Genomic DNA, 22,652 nt, shown 5'->3' on the forward strand with positions numbered 1-22,652 from the left:
ATCTTATCAAATCAGCTCTCAATTATTTAACATAAAATAAAGGGACCATGCATGGAGGACCAATGTTCACCGATTAGGCATTGTTTGCTATATAGAGGGCGCAAGTAGCGATAAGTAATGCAGTTGGGCTTTAATAGATAGTGAGGCATTTGGAACAAATTAAGGTCAGTTTGTTTGTTTGTTTTGTTTGTTTTACATGACTTCTAAGAAAGCATGAACAAACAAAGGCCTCGTCTTTTAATGTATCAAACATTACATTTCGGAATACAATTTCGACTTTCTTTAAAATAGTCAATTTAGCTGTAATTTTAATGAGGATAACATAGATTTTGTTAATGACGGAATTTTCTTCCTAAAAAGTAGGCCTATAATATTTATAAACAATTTTCTAAATATCTTGAATTTGAATGTGAATTAGCGCCCTCTTTCAACGCATTTTAAATGCATGGTTATAATGGTTGAGCTGATGATGGCTGATGTTCATGTTTTTGTTTGCAACTAACTTAAATTATTACGTTTTTAAAAACGGAATACGTGGCCCGAAAAGGAGATCTAGAGAGAGAGAAAAATAAAGAAGAGTAAAAACAACGGTTTGGGGGCAAACTTACAATGCTATAACCGGCTACAACGCATTGCCTAAAATGAAAAGTCGACAAGAAAGTTACGTTGAACAGCAGTTGAAATCTGTAATGATTGAATTCAATGAAAAATAAGGATCTTATAAAGTTGATAAATTGATCATTTCACTCAATTGTGATCCAATCATTGTAACGACTATCCAAAAATATTGCCCCCACTAAAGGATGAATATTGAGAGGCAGACCGTCGCAAGGAAAAATAATAGCCTATCCCCTTCTTTGAAAAAAACCCAGAGATATTAAAGTAAAACTTTCTGCGGTATCTGTTCTGTACGAAAGTGTTAAAGAGCCATTCTACTTGGCAAGATATTTCATCTTGTCAAGTCGACTTAATATCCATATTATGTCGACATAGAAAGATACTTAACTTGCCATGTCGACTTATAAACTTTTACAAGTCGACATAGCGACATATAGTTCTCGGCATATAAGTTATCTTGCCAAGTCGACTTCCTAAAAGTTCATGTCGTCAGGGCGACATAAGTTCTTGCCAAGTCGACTTTGCACAAAGTTCATGTCGCGATGGCAAGATATTTTATGTCGCCATGTCGACTTACTAAAAGTTGATAAGTCGACATGGCAAGATGAAATATCTTTACAAGTCGACTTGACAAGATGAAATATCTTGCCATGTCGCCAGTAGAATCCGGGCACGCTTCCGTAGTTTCTTCCATAATTATAAACGATTATTATGTCGTACCTTTTGTATGTGCGTTTAGGCTATACAGTGAACGAAGAGATGGTAAACAATTTTATCAAATCATTTTGCCAAGTTGAGATTTCCACAAAGTCCATTAAAAGGTCTTGAATTTCATGAGATTTCTGATGCTTTCATTAATGCGTACTCTTTTAGTTTGTCTGATTTTATCAACGCAACTTGCCATCAATGTTAGAGGCCGGGTTGGAGTTTCATTTAATTGAAAAGTTGAAGCATTCATTTACAGCATGAAAGTTGCTGAAACATTCATTTTCACAAAATGAAAGAGTTTACGACGTCAATGTCAATAAAACAAGTTTGAAGAAAAAAGAAGAAATACAAACACATGAACAAAAAAACAATATCTCACATAATATCTCAAATAATATTGCATGTACACCGTTTTTTTCTCTTTTGGGCCACTAAAATAAAAACTATAGTTTAGACATGCACATGCCAGTACCTTTTCACAGCACATAACAGATGCCGCTAAGACCTTGTATATAGTTCGTTGTCATGGGTTTACATTTTTATAATATTTTTTTTAAAAGGAAAGGGGTTCTTACTGGGAAATGTCTTATCATTTATTTTCATTTTTACATGCAGGTCCCTAAACCTTTTAGTTTTCTTCCTTTCCTCCTTTATTCATTCATTTAAAAACAAATCGAACAAGATAAAGATATATTATGCAAAATTATTCAGTATGTTATTACACTTAGAAATACAAACATTAAAGGACAACCCAACCCTTGTAATATTAAGCTCATTCGAATGAAAGCTAAACAAAACAAAGAAACAGATGATGGCCATACAATCATGTAGTTTGAAATAAACCAGTGAGACTGAGATATGAAAGTTATGAATGTTTGAAAGTTATATGCGAATCTCAAAGTGGCAATTTTGTCAGTGGATTGTGACGTACTGACGGATGATAACTCTCCCGTTTGTCGTGTAATATCAAAATATCACTAATTTTTGTTTTTAAATGGGAAAGTTGTTTGCCAGTATCGAGCCACTATACACCACAGCGACATTATCGATCCAGCCAATTTGAACTTCCCATAATTGATTACAATTTCAAAAACGAATAACTTTCTTATTTTGGGGGTTCATATTTCGTTCAAACTTTCACCAGTCTGCTTCTTTGACTTTCAATTCAGCTCTCTTTTAGAGTGGTTTGCTGTTAAGGTATAGAATTGTCCTTTAATTTACAAACGAGAAAGAAGAGGCAGAATAATAACAATTGAAACCTGCTCTATATTCTATGGAAATTGAGAGATCCACTGTAAAGCAGAGCTTCTAAATTGGACCCCTTAGATAATAACTGAGATTCTGAGAAAAGTGTCTTCGGGAGTGCCTTTTTTTTATTTCCCGTTTTTCAGTAACTGCATGCAGTGGCTCGGTGACAATGGGGGTATAGATGTGGTCCCTTCCTAGCTGACTCTTGAGACGAAAAAAAAAGAGAGGTTTAAATGTAAGCCCCTTTTCTGAATTCTGCCTCCCAATTTAATCAGAAGATCGACGCTTATCCGTCTGTACGGAAAAAAGGTAGCATACAATAATTTTATTCCACGCTTCCAGACAGGCAGCCGATCGAGTGACTCATTGAATAAACTTTCTATAGCGGCCATCGGAATGAATGAATGAACTGCAAGTGTGATCTTGAACAATAGGCGGCCAACAATGTTCGCTGTTACACTTTGGTGCAAGAGCTCTACGGCGGCGCTCCGTTCATTTTGTGTGTTATGAAATGCATCTTGAAGCAGGCGACAGTCGAGTCGGAGATCGTGTAATCCGCTATCGTCAATGCTAGAACCACCTGCGGAACCGTTCGAAAAACTTAAGGAACCATCGTTCTGGCACTACTCAGCACCGTTACTGGATTAAGGAAGAAAATTATAAGATCAAGCGGATCCATTCTAGAAATTGGAGGATAGATTAGAGAGCAACCCGCCTTGGCCGATCGGAATTCGGGACAGGAATTGGATTATCACCGCGGGATTTTACATTGGAATACAGGTAAATGTGTTTTATGGAATCGGCAGCGGATGATAAGGGTGGTGACGGGTCGTGTGTCAGCCGAAGCTTGGGCTTGGTGGTTCTGCATGTGAGGGGTGAATTTATCGGGAGCTGGGGGGTAATTCCCATTTTGGTATTGCCACTGTGAAATTGTGTGAGATTTAGTGCGTATGCTAGTCATTATATAGGGTCTAGGGCTAGGCCTATCAACATGAAATATGTATTTCTAGTGTTATGAGATGATGTGGGCCTAAAGTATCTGGACCAAGATGAAATTCCAACCAAGATGAAAAATGAAAGAGGACAAAAAAGATGCAGAAGATGCTAATGATAGTGAATAACCTGATGAAAAGAAGGAGTAGGATTATGAGATATTCGCTAACATACAGGAAGATGTATTGAAAGAGATTTGAGGGTATTATTTACAGAGGGATGGGAATATCCCTGGTAATTAATAGAGATTGATGACGAGTATCATATCAATGGTGATTATGTAGATGGATGATTGGACCTACATGTAGTAGACCTAATAATGACTATTGAGGTATGGCCAGATCATGAACAGGAGAGGGGGATGATAGGGGTGGTCCATGGGGGTTGGGAGGAGAGAGACATGCAGAGAGACGGAGAGAAAAAGATGGAGAGAGAGATGGAGACATAGAAAAAGAGAGAGAGAGAGAGATTCATGCTAGATGGAGCAAGAGATGGAGATATAGAAAGAGAGAGTGAGGGAGCAAAAGAGAGAGAAAGAGAGTGAGGGAGCAAAAGAGAGAGAAAGAGAGGGAGAGAGAACAAGAGGGTGGGGGAGAGGAGAGGATGGAGGATGAAAATTGTGCAAAGAAGCAAGGAGTAGCTTTAACTTGAAAGTGGAAGTTGAAAAGGGGAGAGTACATAATAAAGAGTTCTGCTAAGAGAGGGAGAGAGAGAGAGAGAGAGAGAGAGAGAGAGAGAGAGAGAGAAGAAGAGAAGAGAGATAAAAGTAGAAGAGGGTGGGCGAGGGTAAAAAGGGTAAAAAGTTTGAGGGATGAAGAGGCGGGGAGGATCCATGTATACATGTACATGTACATGTAGATGATTGGGGGTGGATACTGATGGTTATAATGAAGAGGAAGATATTGACAATGATTATTTAAGATGTTTGATGATGTTCATGTAAATCATGAATTTTTTTTATGTCATGTACTTGTATAATACAAAGGGAGGATGTGGGAGAAAATGGAAGTAGTGGTGACAAGGTTGAAAACTACATGTATGCACTACAGTATATTTATAACAGTGGGATAAATAACAATGGTTTCCAGCTTCAATTGGCTTCCTAGAGATGATTATGATAACATGATGATGTCATCATCATCATCATCATCAATGTCATCATGTATAAAAGGATGATACTGTATATAAGATCTGTACAAAAGATTGTTGTTAAAAAGTTAATTCCATTCAATCTTGGGTTATTTATAATAATTAAAAATGCATGGCAAAAGGTTGAAAAGGCTAACATTGTCTCATTTACAAGTTACAACAACGCAATAAAAGTCCAGTGTTTGAAGTTAGAAAAAAAATGTTCTGCCTCTCATTCACAGTATATGGTTTTAGCTGAAATTAGTATACATGTATCTACATGCATACATGTAGTTATGGTCCATCATATTTAAAGAGGATCAAGTGAAATAGTGCTGAATCACTTCATTTGTGCGTATCACTTTGAAGAACTTTGTTTTTGACCGCCTAATATTGGTCAAAGACCAGTGTGTCATTCATATCACATATGAACACAATATGTAATAAGGACTTTGTGAATATTGGGTTATGTACACAGCCATGCAGTGCAGTAGGCCTATATTGTAATTGAACAGGATACAGCAGGTGCAATTTCCATTCATTTACACTCTGAATTCCCTTCCTTTTTTTCTCCAAACATCAATGTCATAAAATTTGACGTTAAAGAAAAGTAGAATAAGAAATCACAGCAAAGTGGTTAAAGGAAAACCTTGCCAGCTTTTTCTCTAAACAAGCAAAGTAGAAAAATAAATAATAACAAAATATAACAAATGACATGAACAATAAGTTTTGAGAATTTTTGTTTTTATTTGGTTTCCATTTAGCAAGTGGACCATTGTTCTTTAAAAAAAAAAATTATGGTAGTGTTGTTGAATGAAAACTATTGGTGTATCGTGTACTTTGGCAAAGTTCGTCACGTGCACAGAGTCATTAAATCCCAGTAAAAAAAAAATCTTGTTATATGTACAAGGGTCAAACTCTAACTTGAAAACAATTGGATGCAACTGTGACAATATAAAATGTGAACATTGGCCGTGGACTTTGTCAGTCACAGATTATTCACAAGGTGTTATTAGCCTTCTAAAGGGGTAATATTACAAAGATAATGTTCTAAATGTCATTGTCCATCTAACAACATGGCAGTGAACTAATAAAGATGCTAGAAGTACTGTTATTGTGGGATCAATTATTTAGATGGGTATACTTTTCTTTTACATATAATTTGTAGTAATTCACTTTGATTCATAAATACTTACATGTAATTGACTAGTGTAGAGAGGAGACACTGGAGACATATTTATATTTACTTTTATGTTTTCTTACATTAAAATGTGACTTAACGCATGTGTACACAACATGAATTCGGAGCTTAGAATCACCAAACCTCAAAGAAATCTGTTTGTGCATTTTATTTGCATGGGAATATTATCAGGCATTGCATGCACATGGTTATCATGGGGCCCGCTTTGATTTTTGAGTAGTAAAACATGTAAAGTCAACATCAAAAATCATATACAATGCTACAGCAAACAATAGAGTGAATTGTATTGTTATTTCATGTCAATATTGGTGGTTTATACTTGAAAATATCTTCATAATAATAGAGATATTGCATCCATGGAACAAAGTGTACAATGTAAGTGTTTTGTTTCTTTCTTTCTCTTCGAATGTAAACATATCTGTTAGTCTGACACAATTTCAATGTCTTTTTAATGATACTGACATTTTGCAAGGGTATTACATTATCATAACATGATCATGACAAAAGGAAGATAAAGAATGATAAATATGGTAGCATTTTTTGTCATCAGTGCTTACTGCTTACTGTTTTATGCATGTACCTGGACATTACTCTCCTGCTACTAGCTGTACATGTTGGTATGCATAGACATAAGATATGCAAAGCATGTAGTCCATTTCTTAACAAATGGAGGTATTATAGTGGGGAATTCTTAGTAGGGAGATAGTCATCATTTTTTTGTGTGTACTAGCTCTTCAAGGCATTTGTAGGGTGCTTAGATTTGGGTATTTAATCAGAGCAAATGGACTTTGGATCTTATGGCTTGCTTGTTTATGTAAGTGCATGATGGACTGCACGTCTAATTTTACCATTAACAGATGATCTTTTCAGACTTAATCATCAATAGCTCATGATCTTGCATGATAGATTTGCAACATTAGGAGGCCTGTATTTTTAGAATTTCGCTGGCAATGTTGAATTCCATAATATCTTTTTAGCTTTCGACATCAAAGTATTTACTGTTCCTTCTACTAATGGTATAGTAGGCTACAAATTCAGTTACCAGTACCGGTATACAATGTTATGTTGACTCTAAATATATGATAACTTTTTCCTAAAATGTAGCTCCCATGTATATACAAGTACATGTACTTACTGTAGGCCTCCATCCTTTTTTATATTTTGAACATTTAACATTGACAAACTTGTTACTGCAAGTTACAATGTATTGTTTCAAAACATGTAGCCTTCTTAAACCAACTACCAACTACCGGTATACAACAAGTTTACATGTATATTATTGTAAAATTATAAGTTCAAACAAGAGTGATACTCTTATAATTTATGTCGACATATTACAGAAAGAAAAATTATTCCAACTTCTTTATTGATTTTGTATTTTGAATTTCAAGTTTTAAATGAGCACCACCACATCAATGTATGAAGTGTTATCTTCTGAGAGAAATCCCACACCATTTTGTGAACCCTTATCTTACACGTGTCATGTAGACATGTACTAAAAATACCTCCGGAAGTGGGCTTGTGTGTAGGAAGCTTTGAACCATTTTCTACAATGTACAGAGTATGGTAGAATGCACAACAATGAAAACAGAATACCAGCTGTGTGGTTTCTTTTCTCATGCAAATCATGGTTGGACCTCTACTGAACCCTCTTTCTAATCTTACTTTTCTTTGTATTCAAAGTATGTCAAAGAGCATTGTCTACTCTCCCAAGACTGGTCCGTCATGTACATGTTGAGTAAACCCCTCCCATTTATGCTGTCTAAATGTAGCCTGTATGTATTTCAATTTGATGAAAATGGACTCTGTGGGATGTTAATAGTCCACATTTTCTGTCATACACACTGGGGGGCGTGAAATTCATAATGTTAATGTAAAATTATGTACAAGAAAGTACACCATATTACATAATGTCAATATAACTGTACAATATTTCAATGGAGAGCTTGCTCTTAATTTTTACCACAAATCTTCTTTACTTCATGATAAATCAGATTATACTCAGTGTGACTCAGGAATCATGCATTAAGGAATGATCTTATAGATAACAAAAATAAAACTGCTTGCAACAACAACAACTAATACCCCCTCCACATGTACATGTATACTGTCAGAATGGTGCAATTGGTATGTGGCATATACATTTCATAGGGTGACAGTTATAACAGCAGAAAAAAATGTGTGCATACATATCTATCTTAAAATAATTGTTCTTAAATCACTGCTAATTAAAAAAAATAATAATAATTGCATGAACAACTAATATCCCGCCATTTACTGTACAGAAAAATGCACCATATAAAGGAAAAGTTTGTCAGTGGTCTTATCATTGAAGAATCTTTATTTTGTTTATTCCTTTTTTGAATAGATTGTCTTTAGTGATATAAAAAAGGAAAGCATGCCATAATTTGAATTGTCTTGATAAACATAAGTGCATTTAGAACATAAAGGATCACATTCATTTTGATTGATAATTCATTCAAACGCAATGCTCTTAATATTTGGGGAGAAGCCCTCCTCTCATGGATAAAATTTAAAAATCGACCCCAACTTTTTTAGCAGCCTGCCGAAAGGTTAAAGCAGTTTGTAGAAGAGATTAATCGAATGATCTTGTGATGGCGAAATGTCATACCAGATTTGGTATTTGATGGTAGAAGCTGGGGAGAGATTGGCCAGGTTGAATTACTCCCCCGTACAGGTGACTGAAATGAGAGCCGACAGTCTCCATCTTCTTACTTTAGACAAGTGCGATGAAAGGGTCTATTTTAAAGCTTCAGTCAACACAGAAGATGGGGTATCCTTTCCTTTTTGTAGCATGCAGAGTTCAAGGAGGAAGGTTTCATTGATACTTTGATAGAGGAATAAGTTGACCTTCCAGTGGCCTTCTATTTGATTTGTAAATGAAGCTCTATAGGTATATGAAGAGTGAAAGAAATACAAGTACATGTATATTTATTTAGACATTTTGTAGGACTGTAAGTGTAATGCAATTAATATTGTCATGATGGTAAGATGTCCCAGTTCTATTTCTAATAAAAATAAATGAAATAAAACTGTAAATTTGCAAAATTTATAGCAAGTTTTTCTCTTTGTCCATATCATATTAATAAGAGAAGTACAAGATGCAGAAACAAATTAATCAAACTTTTAGACTTGCCCATAAATAATAAATAAATTTAAGCTTATAAATGTGCATTCCGACCATTTCTACGAGGATGGAAGCAACATGTCGAATGTGTGCAACTGTATGCATTCTGCCCAAAAGGCTATAAAATAAACACTGTATTGAAAATAATCTCTTCATTATATCGCATCGCGCATACTTGTCCGTCATATTATCTCATATGTCCATCATATCTCACCATATCAAGGTTACCCTCTTAATTAAACAGATAGCGTGATGCATAATCTAACGGATCCATGGCCACAGCCCTGAGCTGAGCCTACTCCTCCACACACTCCATTTCCCATCAACACATCCTTACCGCTGACCATAAGGAACACGCTCAGATGTAGAAACTCCCCGATTCCTCTGGAATCCTTTATTACCGAGCTGATTATTGAGTATGCTCCTCGGGTTCCAATCTCTGAATCCATGAATGCAGATTAGCAAACGAATGGGAGCTAAAGTGGCAGATACATTGCCAGAATTTTCCCCGACAGCCAGACTCCGTAGAGCCGCACAGTGCACACTGCGCTTGTGTTAAAGGTGCAGTTCTATCTGCTACACCACACTTGCCTGAGAGTGGATGTACAATGTTTGATGGATTGATTGAATATAGACTGATTTCATGCATTGCTTTTACCCTTTGAGGGTGAAGTTAGTTAATTTGAAGTAGCAGTAGCATGCATGTATGTTTACAGAAAAACCTTTCCTTAAAACTTACGGAGAAAGATTTGAATATACATGTCTAAATCACCCGCAATGTAAGCCCATATAAAATGCTTATTTCCAAATGCAGAAGAGAAATGTAGGTCATATTCCAATCTGATGTATAAGGTCACTTTGAATTCCATCAGCTGCATTTCAAAATCTTGTAAAATACTGATGAATACTATAGAACTGAATTGACCAATCAAATAGTTTTTATGTTTGCTTTTTCACTTCCAATTTTAAGAAGTTACAAAATCATTTGTGTGAATTGAGACAAAAACTAGAGGTTCTGTCAACCATACCTTACAAGCCTCATCCTACAATTTTTTTCTTAAAAAAAGGATTACTAGTCTTCTTTCACCCGTTACAAATCGATCTTCAAGTTCAAAAGACAACATTTAGGATGCCCTCATGTCCTTATCAACCTACTGTAGATGGTAGAGTCTAGCTAGGACAAATTTGTCACGGACCCCATGATTTTACTTTGAAAATTGCCCTTCGCTAATGGTATTGCCCTTTTGGGATAACCTAGAAATGGTAGTACGTTATTGATTACAGACTTCCTATCCTGGCAAATTATCCTCATCATTCTGCAGAACCCTTCCATTTTACAAAGTTTTTCTTAGCACAGACAAAATTTGTGTGGGTTTTGGTGCCTGAGGCCAGTGCAGAGAAAATATATTAGAAAAATCCTTCTTAGTAGGACTACATTTACCTCGAAGGCAGGAAAGTGTTTCAGGGATAGAGCCAAGATAATTCATCATGCATTTTATATTGGCATAGACCTACATTTCCATGTACATGAATACATACAATGTGGATATATTTGAACTGGTATTCAAGTAATAAAAGTCTGTAAATATGACAAGACAGCATGTTAATCATCGTTTAAAATCATTATGAATCGTATGACTTTTTGGAAGTTACAGAAAATGAAAGCTAACATTTCAGGGCTCATTTCAGACTACAATTGTATTTTTGCAATGAAACTATGAAAGGTAATTTTTCAAAGGCAGTTGTCAATGGCAATTTTTTAAAATGCGATACTTGTGATTGGGCAAATCATATAGGATTTTTTAAATAATAGTATTGGTTGTATACAGTATTCATGTCATCTAAGTTCACTGATATATACTCTTTAAGTACTCTCCCCCTAACCAGTTTTAATATACATGCCCAAAATGCTCGCCAAAATTGGTGAAGTCTCAATTGTCCTGCTTGTCTGCTTAATTAAACTTCAAGGTAAGAGTACAGTGAATAAGGAACTTGATTAATCAAGCTATGAAACTCACTTTAGATTAAATTGCATGTGATCGTCAAAGCTGCGACAGGCCATGCTCTGATCAAAGTCACAATGTTCACATCTGCCCTAGATCAACTATATTGCCCAGAAAGGGTGTAAACAAAACAAATTACAAAAATAATTTCCATTCATTTGTTCTATATTGAAAGGAAACAGAAATAATGTAGACAAATTTTGCCTCTGATTTGTTAAATTTAGACAAAAATGTGCTGACTGATTTATTTGTAAATGTAGTCAATGTATGGTCAAAATACGTTTATTTCTAGAAATGTCCATCTGCTAGCTGTGCACCATCCTGCTGGGCACACAATGATATACTGCTCAGGATTTCTCAAGTTTGAATATAGATCTACATCTAACGGATCATCTTATAACAACCTGTTATTGACATGTATTATGTATGTGGACCAATACGATTGATGTTATCAGCCTTTGATATGGCACAAGTAAAGCAAGTGAAATTGGAAGCCATTCTCCACCACCTTGTTGGAGAGGATTACACACCAGCATTCACACCTCTGTGATGATTCAATGGTCAGAGATGGTGCGAATGCTAACCGAATGTGAACCTAGGAACCTCACGGTGCATACATATCGCCAGCGAGTTTTGTCACCTTCATCGGGTACGTGTAGTTTTGATTTCCGATATATGTACCGGTAATGATCAAAGACAGAAATCTTACAGATTCCAACAAATATACACTGAACGTTCAAGACCACAATGATCGAGGTACAAACCTTAATCTACTAAAGAAATTTGATAGAGAATGTATAAATCAGACCAGTAGAGCATGTTCACATGTGGCTTTTTGATGGGACCTTGTGATACTGCAAGTCCAGAATAATATTGACTGAATGTGGTACTGATGTCATTACCAAGGTTTAGAACATGAATTGGAAGTAGGAACACACTTCTCTTCATAATTTAGGTGATCAATATTATTACATATATTGAGATTTCATTGCATATTTTGTGAAAGTTGCATGGCATGTACCTTTTATGTATACAGTACATTGCCTTGCTACATGGTATACATGTACACTGGAAGGGTTAAGTGGAATTTGTGCACATCTTCACCTGATGACTCACACCCCTACTCCACTGAAAAATGTTGACCATCCAGACACCGGTAATAGATCATTGATGATCCTGGCTATCAACACAGTTCCTACACGGTACTGTCAGGGTTAAAACCAGTGGGCTGCGTTCACATCTTCAGCTGATGATTCGATCACACCCCTACTCCACTGAATATTTAAACACTCTAAAAAAACTCCCGGAAACAGGTGGTAGATCACTGATGATCCTGGCTAAGTTGTTACAAAAATGGTACTGTCAGGGTTAAAATGAAGAGGCTGTGTGTACATCTTCAACTGATGACTCACACCCTCTTTGGGAAACACTAAACATCTAGACCTTGGTGATAGATCACTGATGATCCTTGCTTGTTCCTACATGGTACTGTAAGGGTTAGAACCAATGGGCTGTGTTCACATCTTCTGCTGATGACTCACATCCTCTCTGAAAAACATTGAGCATCTACATGTACATCTAGACACAGGCGATATATCACTGATGATCCTGGCTATCATCACAGTTCCTACATGGTACTGTAAGGGTTAAAACCAATGGGCTATGTTCACATCTTCTGCTGATGACCCACACCCTCTCTTCCTCTGAGAAACGTTGACCATCCAGACACCGGTGATAGATCACTGATGATCCGGGCTATCAACACAGTTCCTACATTTACTGTCAGGGTTAAAACCAATGGACTGTGTTCACATCTCTGCTGATGACTTGCATCCTCTCTGAGAAACATTGAGCATCTACATGTAGACACAGGTGGTAGATCACTGATGATCCTAGCTAGTTCCTAAATGGTACTGTAAGGGTTAAGACGGATGAACTGCATTCACATTTTCTGCTGATGACTCTCACCCTCTCCTCCTCTGAGAAACGTTGACCATCCAGACACAGGTGGTAGCTAGATCACTGATGATCCTGGCTATCGAGACAGTTCCTACACGGTACTGTAAGGGTTAAAACCAATGGGCTGCATTCCTATCTTCTGCTGATGACTCGCACCCTCTCCTCCTCTGAGAAGCATTGAATTTTGAAACACTGGTGATACATCACTGATGATCCTAGTTATCGGTATACCTTCAACTTGGTACTGTAAGGGTTAAGACCGATGAACTGCATTCACATCTTCTGCTAATGACTCACACCCTCTCCTCCTCTGAGAAGCGTTGACTAGCTAGACACAGGTGGTAGATGACTGATGATCTTGGCTATCAACACAGCTGCTAAACCCATCTTAAGCCATAGCCTGGGCTAGAGAGAGAGAGAGAGCAATGTGGTTAAAGAGTTCAGTGTCTCCCAAGCTACGAGAGGGCAACAGCACTCTGTGGTAATGCTTCTTTATTAGCATCTGATTTTGGGAAATAAACCCGACCTTAAAATAGCCCAGTAATTCATAGTGAAGATGTAGTAGACATTGTTTATTGATCTTGGCATGCACTGCCATTTATAAATTTGTTCATTTTTTGTTAACATGCAGTGTAAACTCATGTCTCCTAAACTCCTCAAATGAGTTTGTAGAAAATATAGAAATGCAGGCATTGCTTGTCTCAGGCTTTATAGGAAATGAGGAACATCAGCATTATACTAATTTCTTGAGATGCACTGGTTCATCTCCTGTGATTTCTCTAGCTGGTATTTACCTTTGCTGAGGAAATTGGGACAGGGTAAACCGTTTACTTATTCCTAGAGCAGCACATCCATCATGTTGAGAGGTGGTTGTAAGCTCTTAGAAAGGTAATATGTTTACAATACATGCAGTAAGGGTACACATGTCTACAGTGCACATCTTTTTTCTGTCTAATATCTCAATCCTGTGCTAGTGCAGGCTCATGTGAAGACACCCATCTTAAAGGCATCGTTTGACAATGTTTAATCTTAGATACATGGCCCTACGTGTTATCAGTGTCAAAGTTGCGCTTCAAAATAATCATGAAGTGCCTCAAAAAAGTAAAAATCTTGAGTGACTGGTTTCCCCCAATAGACTGTGGTATCTTAAAAACCGTAAATATCTTGATAATCAGACAGGCGACCGGCTTGTAAAAGTCATGGGTTTCCTGACTGACCTAAGGTTTATAATTATGATTGCAGCATGAGCTAAATCCAGGATTTTGTTTCAGAATCTAAGGCAATGTTACCGAGTCACTTTAAGACTCTCTTCCGTCTGCCTCATCCATCTCGGAGCATGGTTGGATCATTATCTCATCATCAAGCTTGCCGAGTTCATAAGATGGCAGATGAGTTTATGGGAGGAGTGTAGGAAGGAATGGTATAATGTGGAGAGGTGGTTGTGGGCTCTTTAGGAAGGAAATAGGTTTCACATGCAGTATTAGGTACAGGTCCGGTATTCATGCAATACATGCATTAATGGATGAAGTGTTTCTTTTGGCATTGCTAATGGACAGCACCGGAAAGCAAGGAAAGAAATTCATTCCCATTCATTTTACTTAAATATATTGATTGCACTATTATTTACCAAGAGTTTATTGTGTGCCTGTTAGAAGGATGTAATGGATTCCCAGACAAAGTATGTATGGCTCAATGTAGAGAAAATACATTCCAAAGTTTTCACCTTTTTGTAGACAAGATCTACAAAATACATTTCAGTCCTTACATACATGTAGGCTACATGTATGTCCAAAATATTATCAGAGATATTTTTGTTTATGCCCTTTGGCTCAGTATACAGGGAAGACCTAATTTATTTGCTGACTTACTTTTGTTTTATTTTTTAATTGTGTTCTCATATTCTCATCTCTTCACTTCCTTTTAAATTAACACTAATTAACTTACTCATGGATTTGTTTCAAATTGTATTGAAGAGGATCAAGTTTTACATTCCAACATGTCTGCCAAAACAAAGCAGGATTTCAGTTAATGTTTAATCTAGTCTGTAGTTATCAAATTGTTTTGATTGTACCATCCAGATTCAGAACACCTACCTCTGCTTGTTATTTCACATGTTCATATTTCTGGAGGCTGGACAGAATTGGACCATGAAGAGTCTCTTGTTACACATTTCTGAATTCCCCTCCGAGTATATAGTGTGGGAGTGGGAGTGGGAGTGTCGTGGTCAAGTGGTTTAAGGTGCTTGACTGTAGATGCGAAGGTCGATGGTTCAAATCCTGACACGTCACTAATATCCTATGGCAAGATATTTACCTGCACTTGCTACTCTCCACCCAAGTGTTAAATGGGTACCCGGTAGGATGCGAACGTTCAATGTGGTTGGACGAGCAAGTGTGCGCCTGTAAAATGGCGACTGGCTGGAATGCTCCCCAGGGAGTGGAAAATGTGCACACATTGTGTGCGGTAAGCCTGAATCCGATGACCGGGGTAATAATATATCTGTAAAGCGCTGAGGCACATCGTTGGATCGATGTATTGAGCGCTATATAAAAAAACCGGATTATTATTATTATTATTATTATAGGACAACTCCAGAAAATATTTCCTCAACATATTTTCAACACAGTTTTGACTTATCTTACAATACTCAATTTTTGAAGTTATAGTGTCTCATTTGCTTTTGATATTAACCATGACTGCAAATGGCCAATGTGTCTGAATTTTCCCTTTTGCCCCTGGTAAGTTCACATGATCCTTCTTTATCTCTCTCCAATCCATCAAAGAAAGATTGTCATTGTCCTATGTTCTAGTATTACATTCTACTGTTACTCCAGTCCCTTGTGGTGCAGAATTTATGTGCCATGTCATTTTGGAGTGTCGGCCCTTGATGGCTCATTTCTGCTGTGTCGCTCCCCTTATTCAGGTTGTCGCATAAGTGCTGTGTGGGCGACCAAAGGGCGAGGGCGGGATTTTTTATGGCCGGTCTTCAAACTTCGGTCAAGGAGTTGTCAAACCTGGGTAGACTTGTACATGTACATGTATAGCATAATCTAATTGTGGCCATAAAGATCTGTTAATTTGCTTATTTTTTTATATCTTCTGTTAGCATTTTACTTTACTGTCACATGATATTTAAGTTATTCAGCATGTGGCCTATGTTACCTTTTCATTATTTGTTTTATACAACATCAAAGAAGATCTAGTAGAACGTTAGTCAAGCCTTCTCGATTACATTCAGATTGCCTTCACGTCAGATATACGCAGGGATATAACCAAAAAATGCATATAACCAAAAATGCACAACCGTGCAATATAACATCTATTGAATATCATGTGACCAACAATCCTCCAATCAAATGACAAGGATCCACGTAGGTGTTGTATAAAATTAAATATTGTATTCTTCAGAGACACACACTTAATACCTGCTGATTCCTGAGCACTTGTCCATGTCAGCCAGTCAGTAAGCGTATGTTAAACATAGGGAAATGTAGATCACACACTTCCGTATTTAGATTAATTGAAGTTCAGAGGTATGCCCAAGGCAGAATGGCAACATGATAGCTGTCTTGACATGCATATCTTCTAGTTGTGTATGAAGATTCTAATCTAACCACTTCTATTCCATAATATAAACATCTTTTTATGTAACGTGATCAGGAAAACAGAATTCAGCACTTTATGATTAAAGTTTTTCCAAGATAGTAATCTTATTTTTATCTCAAATTTTTTAACCAATATAGGCCTACTACTGGAATTTTTTATTTCCATAGGCTCAGATAGAGGAGATATTTGGTTCATGTGGGCAATGTGTTAATAACAAATTATCTAAATTTATGTCACTGCCTGTACTGAAAATATAATAAAAAAAGATGATAACCAGAAGTCAACACTTATCATTAATGATTGAATGTTTACCAAAATGGGCATTCCAATCTCTGTAAGTACTAGGCATAAACTAGATATTATCACAATTAATGGTCCATATAAATGCTGCCTAATTTGGTGACCCGTTTACCAATCCATATTTTCTAAGGTATTTAAGAGTTCTCCATTTATTTTGACAGTTGTCAGTTATATACCCAAGGCAAAATCAATATTTTCATCAGTGCATGTTGCTTTGGCAAGTTTGGGAAACAAATGGAGGCCAGTAATTATTCATTCTGCGTTATGGTTACGTACACAAATGGTATGCGGTGTGACCAGTGTTCATGATTTAGATGTTCATGGACAACCTATAATTTTGTGTAAACAGACAGTAACATGGGTTTCAACCAAATTATCAAGGAACTTACACTGTACATTTAACATAACTCCAAATACTTTATGCAATCCCTTAATTCATTATCCAGGACTTTTGATTCAAATCAAGTTGTGTTTGTTCAGTTTTGTTTAAATGCAACTCTATCTGCAAAAATTCTTTAAGCCAACTAAATAATTCTACCTATTCTATTCTATTTGGACAATGTTCCTTTTTCGAAGGAAAGCTGTATCAAGGAACCATTGCTTTAGGACTGAGAGAATGTTATTTCAGAACTGAATTAAAAGAAATCTGATAAATTGAGTATGTGGGCTTTACAAAGCTACATATACAGGATTTATGTTACCTGAAGTCCAAAGGCCGGATATAAATAGGACTACAGTTGAGAAAAAAAAGTATGTTTGTTTGTCACAGAGTTTGTCACAGAGTTTGCCACACAGGGCATTACAAACTAGGCCTTGCTTCTGATTTTCTAAATATAATGCTTACGTTCAACATCTCAAGTTCAAAAGTAATCAGTCACTCAATCTTTTCATGTCCTGGAATCTCGAGTCCAGGGATTGCTCCTTGATCTTCATAAAGTGGTTTCACCCTTTAACCCCTTGGATAGATTTGATTGTACTATAACATGCATTCTCCATAGACATATTCAAATATAAATTTGGCTTAGGATTCATTGGGTTAAGATGAGGCACTCAATTGTTCACCTGTACATGTGCTCTTCACCATCGGATCGTCTGCTTAGAGCCAGAAGGGCATTAAATCTGTGTAAAGTGATATGACTTGATGCCCTTCTGGCACCGAACAGACTTATCATCTCTGGCATACTGACCTTTTACCAATTGATAGAATCTAAAGTTTATGACCGGGAGAGAAGATGCTATCCCCGATGGGAGAAGAAGATTCATTGGCTGATCTCTCTCTCTCTCTCTCTCTCTCTCTCTGCATCTCCTATGAATCGTTCAATTGGAATAACTTTTTTTTGTTGAGGGATTGACTGATTTGTAGTTTATGCACGGAAAGAAAATGAATGGACATGGTGCCGTTGACCGTATATTGCTTACTTGCGTACTTTCATGATACATACTTGTAGGTAATCCCATCTGTTGAGCACCAGGAGGATGCTAGCTAGGTCTATTTTATATGAGTTTGGCCTAATTCCCTTTAGCTTTGAGCAGATAATCTAGAGAGATTGTTCAGTTTGTTTTCTAATCAAAGTCTTATGTATCTTGTTTTGTAATTTAAGATGTATGAGAGAATCATGATAAATGAAATATCGGCATTGTCGTACAAACAACTACTAGCAGGTATTTGCCTCTGGTAAATCCATTAAATGTCATAAATGTGTACATTTTTCATTTGTTGTTGTTGGCAATGAAAATATTCGAGATCTTAGAATTAAGAAAAGAGAAGAAATTGTAACATAACACGATAATAATGCTTCACCAAATGTATAAAGATGATAACGGTTCATACCATCAGTATTTAAATTTAGAAACTAATTGTATTCAAACTTAAAACACTGTTTGCTTTTCACGTTCATTTAAACTGTCATTCATTGAGCTACATGTATTGATGAAAAATAATGAAAAAAAAGCTTAACATGCATGGAAAGAGAAATTTCCTGTGCACCCAGTAGGGCATTACAGTAGTAGGGCAATTGCTATTGTCCCTTAATAAAGAAGTTTCTGGTTATTGAATATAAAAATTAGTGTGTAAATCTGCTGACTGGAGTATGTGAAGTGAAAAGTACCCCACCACGAAAGAGCATAGATGGGACTGCATGTATATAAAGTCTGGTACACAATCTACGTATATTCTCATGAATGATACATAGACATTGTATACTGCATGTAGGCATACATACATATGCAAGTGACTGTATGTAGTGCATTTGTGATCAGTTGATGTTTTATGTCTGGACCCCATGACAGGTGGGTAACTTGAACTACTCAGAGGCCAGTGGGAGCACCCGCAAACGAGGCACAGATCCTCCTCACCAAGCGGGATGGAAAATGAAAACCTTTTAGCCAGTAAAAAGGAATAATTCAGCGGTGTACGGTTTCCCAACTCAGCAGGAATTTGCTTTGCTGAATGATCAAATAGCTGATTTACAATGGGACCGTTTTTTCCCTTCTTTTTCTTTGGTCTGTATTAGGCCTGTTTTCATCAGCTTGAGTTGGCCAAGTAGCCCGCTATTTCTGATTCAGGAAATTTGCCCGATCACGAAATACCAGGCTATTTGGTAGGTAAAGACGCAAATAGCAGGCTATTTGCAGGCTATTTGCTTAGGAAATCTTCCCAAGATATCTTGGGCTAGTTTGCAAAATAGTCCGTAATTTGTCCGGTCCGTCTCCACCAGCCCGAAGACTATATAGCACTATGCGCGAACACTGAGCAAATTTCTAGAGCTAGCGTTTCAAGCTGATGAAGACGCGATTTGTAACTTTGGGCTAATTTTCTCAAATCAGAAATAGCGGACTATTTGGCCCGCTTGAGCTGATGAAGACAGGCCTTCTGTTGGTATAGCACGGGTTCTGACACTGAGGGTCAAGTTACGATTTGAATTTTCTGGAAATGCTGTATATTGCATGCATGCATAATGTGATTGTGTTTGTTCGAGAATGTGAAGTAGAGTATGTCATGACCCATTGAAATTGGAGGATCATAATTCCAACCTGCGTGGCCTACATTTGAAGTTCAGAATTTGGAAAACAATGAATCATTTGTTTTCATCATAAAGCAAAATATACTCTAGCTGATTTTTGCAAAGATGGAAATAGGAGACAAATATCATTATTTTACCAATAAACTTCAATAAATAAATATAGAAATCTACCGCGTTCTACCTTTTTCTTGTACCTACAATGTATTCAAAGAATTAAAAAAAAATGTGTACAATGTGTCATATTTTTAATTTCTCATATAATTTCCTTCTTGAGATGATACATACTAAAAGGAACCTGCATGGCATTCCAGTCTTTATTATTTAAAATCCCAAACTCCTACACAAATAAGCTTATGAACTGTATAATCATCAAATGAACCAAATATTATTGAAATGTGACCTACATGTATCTTTAGAAAGGTTGATATAAGTGTGATAGAACAAAAATAGACCATACATCCATGACTGAATGCATCTCTGTTATGGCAAAAAAAATCATTAGAAAAATTCCTGACAGCGTACACATTACGTTTTGATCTCATGCTGTTTCAGTATAATACATGCATGTATTACATGCAATTATTCCTTCCACAGTATCGGAGGTTTGCGTGAAGTTGAATACTAATTGTTTTCATAGGGAGTGGGTCTTTGAGGGTATGTAGGTGAGGCAGGGATTATGGAGATTTAGAATTTTATCATGAGGTTATGATTTGATGAAGTGTACATAATTGTGTAGTTAAAGGCAACGATGAGTGTTGAATGACTACCATCATTTTATTCGCAGCTAGGGAAATGCTTGAACAGAATCGCTCTTTAATGGCTGGAAAACCAAGAACTTTTGCAATTACAAACAAGCAATTGCATGGTAAGAAACTTTATGAAGTCCGGAAAGTTAGTGCTGTGTCAGTTGTGATTGAATTATTTTGAGGCATGTATCTTTTGGAAATTTAAATGAATCACTTATGACATTTGTGAACATAAAATTATGCATGCAAAGATTCTTATTTTACAGCAACCAGATATGTTTGATTAATATTGAAATTATTGAAGCGTGTGCTCTTTGTCCTTGTGTGCTTCAACAAGAGCATGTACATGAGATCTTTATAAACCACAACCCACTTCCGTTGGTTGACCCCGGGAGGTATGCTAACAAAAGGAATATGAAAGACACTTGAAAAACCAACCAAAGTAAATATTTTCATAAGGAATAAACTCTAATGGGGGTTGATTAGTTTTTTTCTGTGACATTTACATGTACATGAACATACCGGGTACATTTTGTTGGAATGAAACTATGGATGGATGGAGCACAGCAAGAATATATCTACCGGTAATGTGCATACAATTATGTACCAAGGAGTTGCCAGACATTGCAACTTCAAGGTACCTAGAGACACTCTTGCAGTTGGTAATGATTACACAAGAATGTTGATGTTTGATGTTAAGTTTGAACTGAAACTATAAAGAATAGACAATATAAAAGCTCATGGTACAGTAGGCAGAAATGTTCATAATAAATGATATGACAAATACTATTTTTAAAGGTAAAGACCAGTATTGGAAACGTCCCAATTTCAAAAAATGAAATGGAAGCTCTCATTACCAATCATGTGAAAGAATATGTTTTGACTAATACATGATGAAAAAAAATTTGCCGGGAAACCGCCTACTAATTCATATATTTGGTAAATTTGTTTCTCTCATGGTCTGTGAGAGATATAGGGTAGTCCCATATACATCTTTCTGTGTATAGTGCTTGTAACTTTACAAAGAATGGGCCAAATTTCTTATCATTTTGATGATTCCAGAACCTTGCAGATGCTAGATGCTAGATGATCAACCTTTTCTGATCGATTCCACAACGTTTCTTTCACAATGCAATCGCATGACCATAACTGATCTTTACCTTTAAAGGCATATTGTCTGCTAAGAGCCAAAATGGCATCAACTCACATACTTGTACATAAAGGTAATACCCATTTTTCTCTCATCAGACTATGTATTCAAAGTCTGACAGTTTTTAAGTGACAAACATATATGACAAATTTCCATTGAAAACATTTAATAACCCCGATTTAGATACTATCTCCTTCTTCAAAATGTTTTTTATTTGTCCATTCATGTCGTCACAATGCTATTAAATCTATAAGTAGCATGATCAGCTGCTATTCACTGTGCTGCATAATAGTGTTACCTTGTAATACCAGCTGAGCTGCAGGAAAGAATAATCCTGTTATACTTACATGTATTTAGGCACTGCCTTCTACAATTATTTCATGAATATTCTTACTTGTGTGGATCCCTATGGGGTGCCGAATGCAGCAAAATGGCACCAATTGGAGAAATATTCATGCTGTGCACTCAAATTCAAGAATACAGAGAAATCTAATAAATTCTGTGCTAGAAGTTTCTCTCATGAATGAGTGCTGCCACTTACAAAGTTACATACAGCTTCAATGGTGTGTGGAAATAAGGTTTCATTGAATATAGGGGCTACTTCTATACTGGTTGATCAAAACCTTGGCAATTTTCAGGTGTATAAAAAGACATTTTTTGTTTGTATGTGTGTGTTCATTTTCTTCACTCTTTTAATAGGAAAGATACACATTTTGTTCTTCTTTTGAACATTAAGTGATCTTTTAAGTTGATTTTAAATAGCTGATTCTGAGGTGAAATAAAGAGTGGCCAACAGCAAAATCTCAAGAACATATAGCAAA

The 22,652-nt window shown here is 36.4% G+C and overlaps 1 protein-coding gene across 2 annotated transcripts in view; it reads left to right on the forward strand.

Moving 5' to 3' along the window:
- The first annotated feature begins 2,979 nt into the window (after window positions 1–2,979).
- Window positions 2,980–22,652, forward strand: part of LOC100889010 (tight junction-associated protein 1) — a 101,550-nt gene continuing 81,877 nt past the window's right edge. The window contains exon 1 of one of the 2 annotated variants that reach the window (XM_011677353.2): window positions 2,980–3,354. The gene's annotated coding sequence lies outside the window, so the exon portion shown is untranslated. The remainder of the gene's footprint in view (window positions 3,355–22,652) is intronic. The other variant, XM_003723400.3, reaches the window with a different exon arrangement.

Source organism: Strongylocentrotus purpuratus, unplaced genomic scaffold (assembly GCF_000002235.5).
Source record: "Strongylocentrotus purpuratus isolate Spur 01 unplaced genomic scaffold, Spur_5.0 spur5_scaffold_5, whole genome shotgun sequence".
Taxonomy (NCBI): Eukaryota; Metazoa; Echinodermata; class Echinoidea; order Camarodonta; family Strongylocentrotidae; genus Strongylocentrotus; species Strongylocentrotus purpuratus.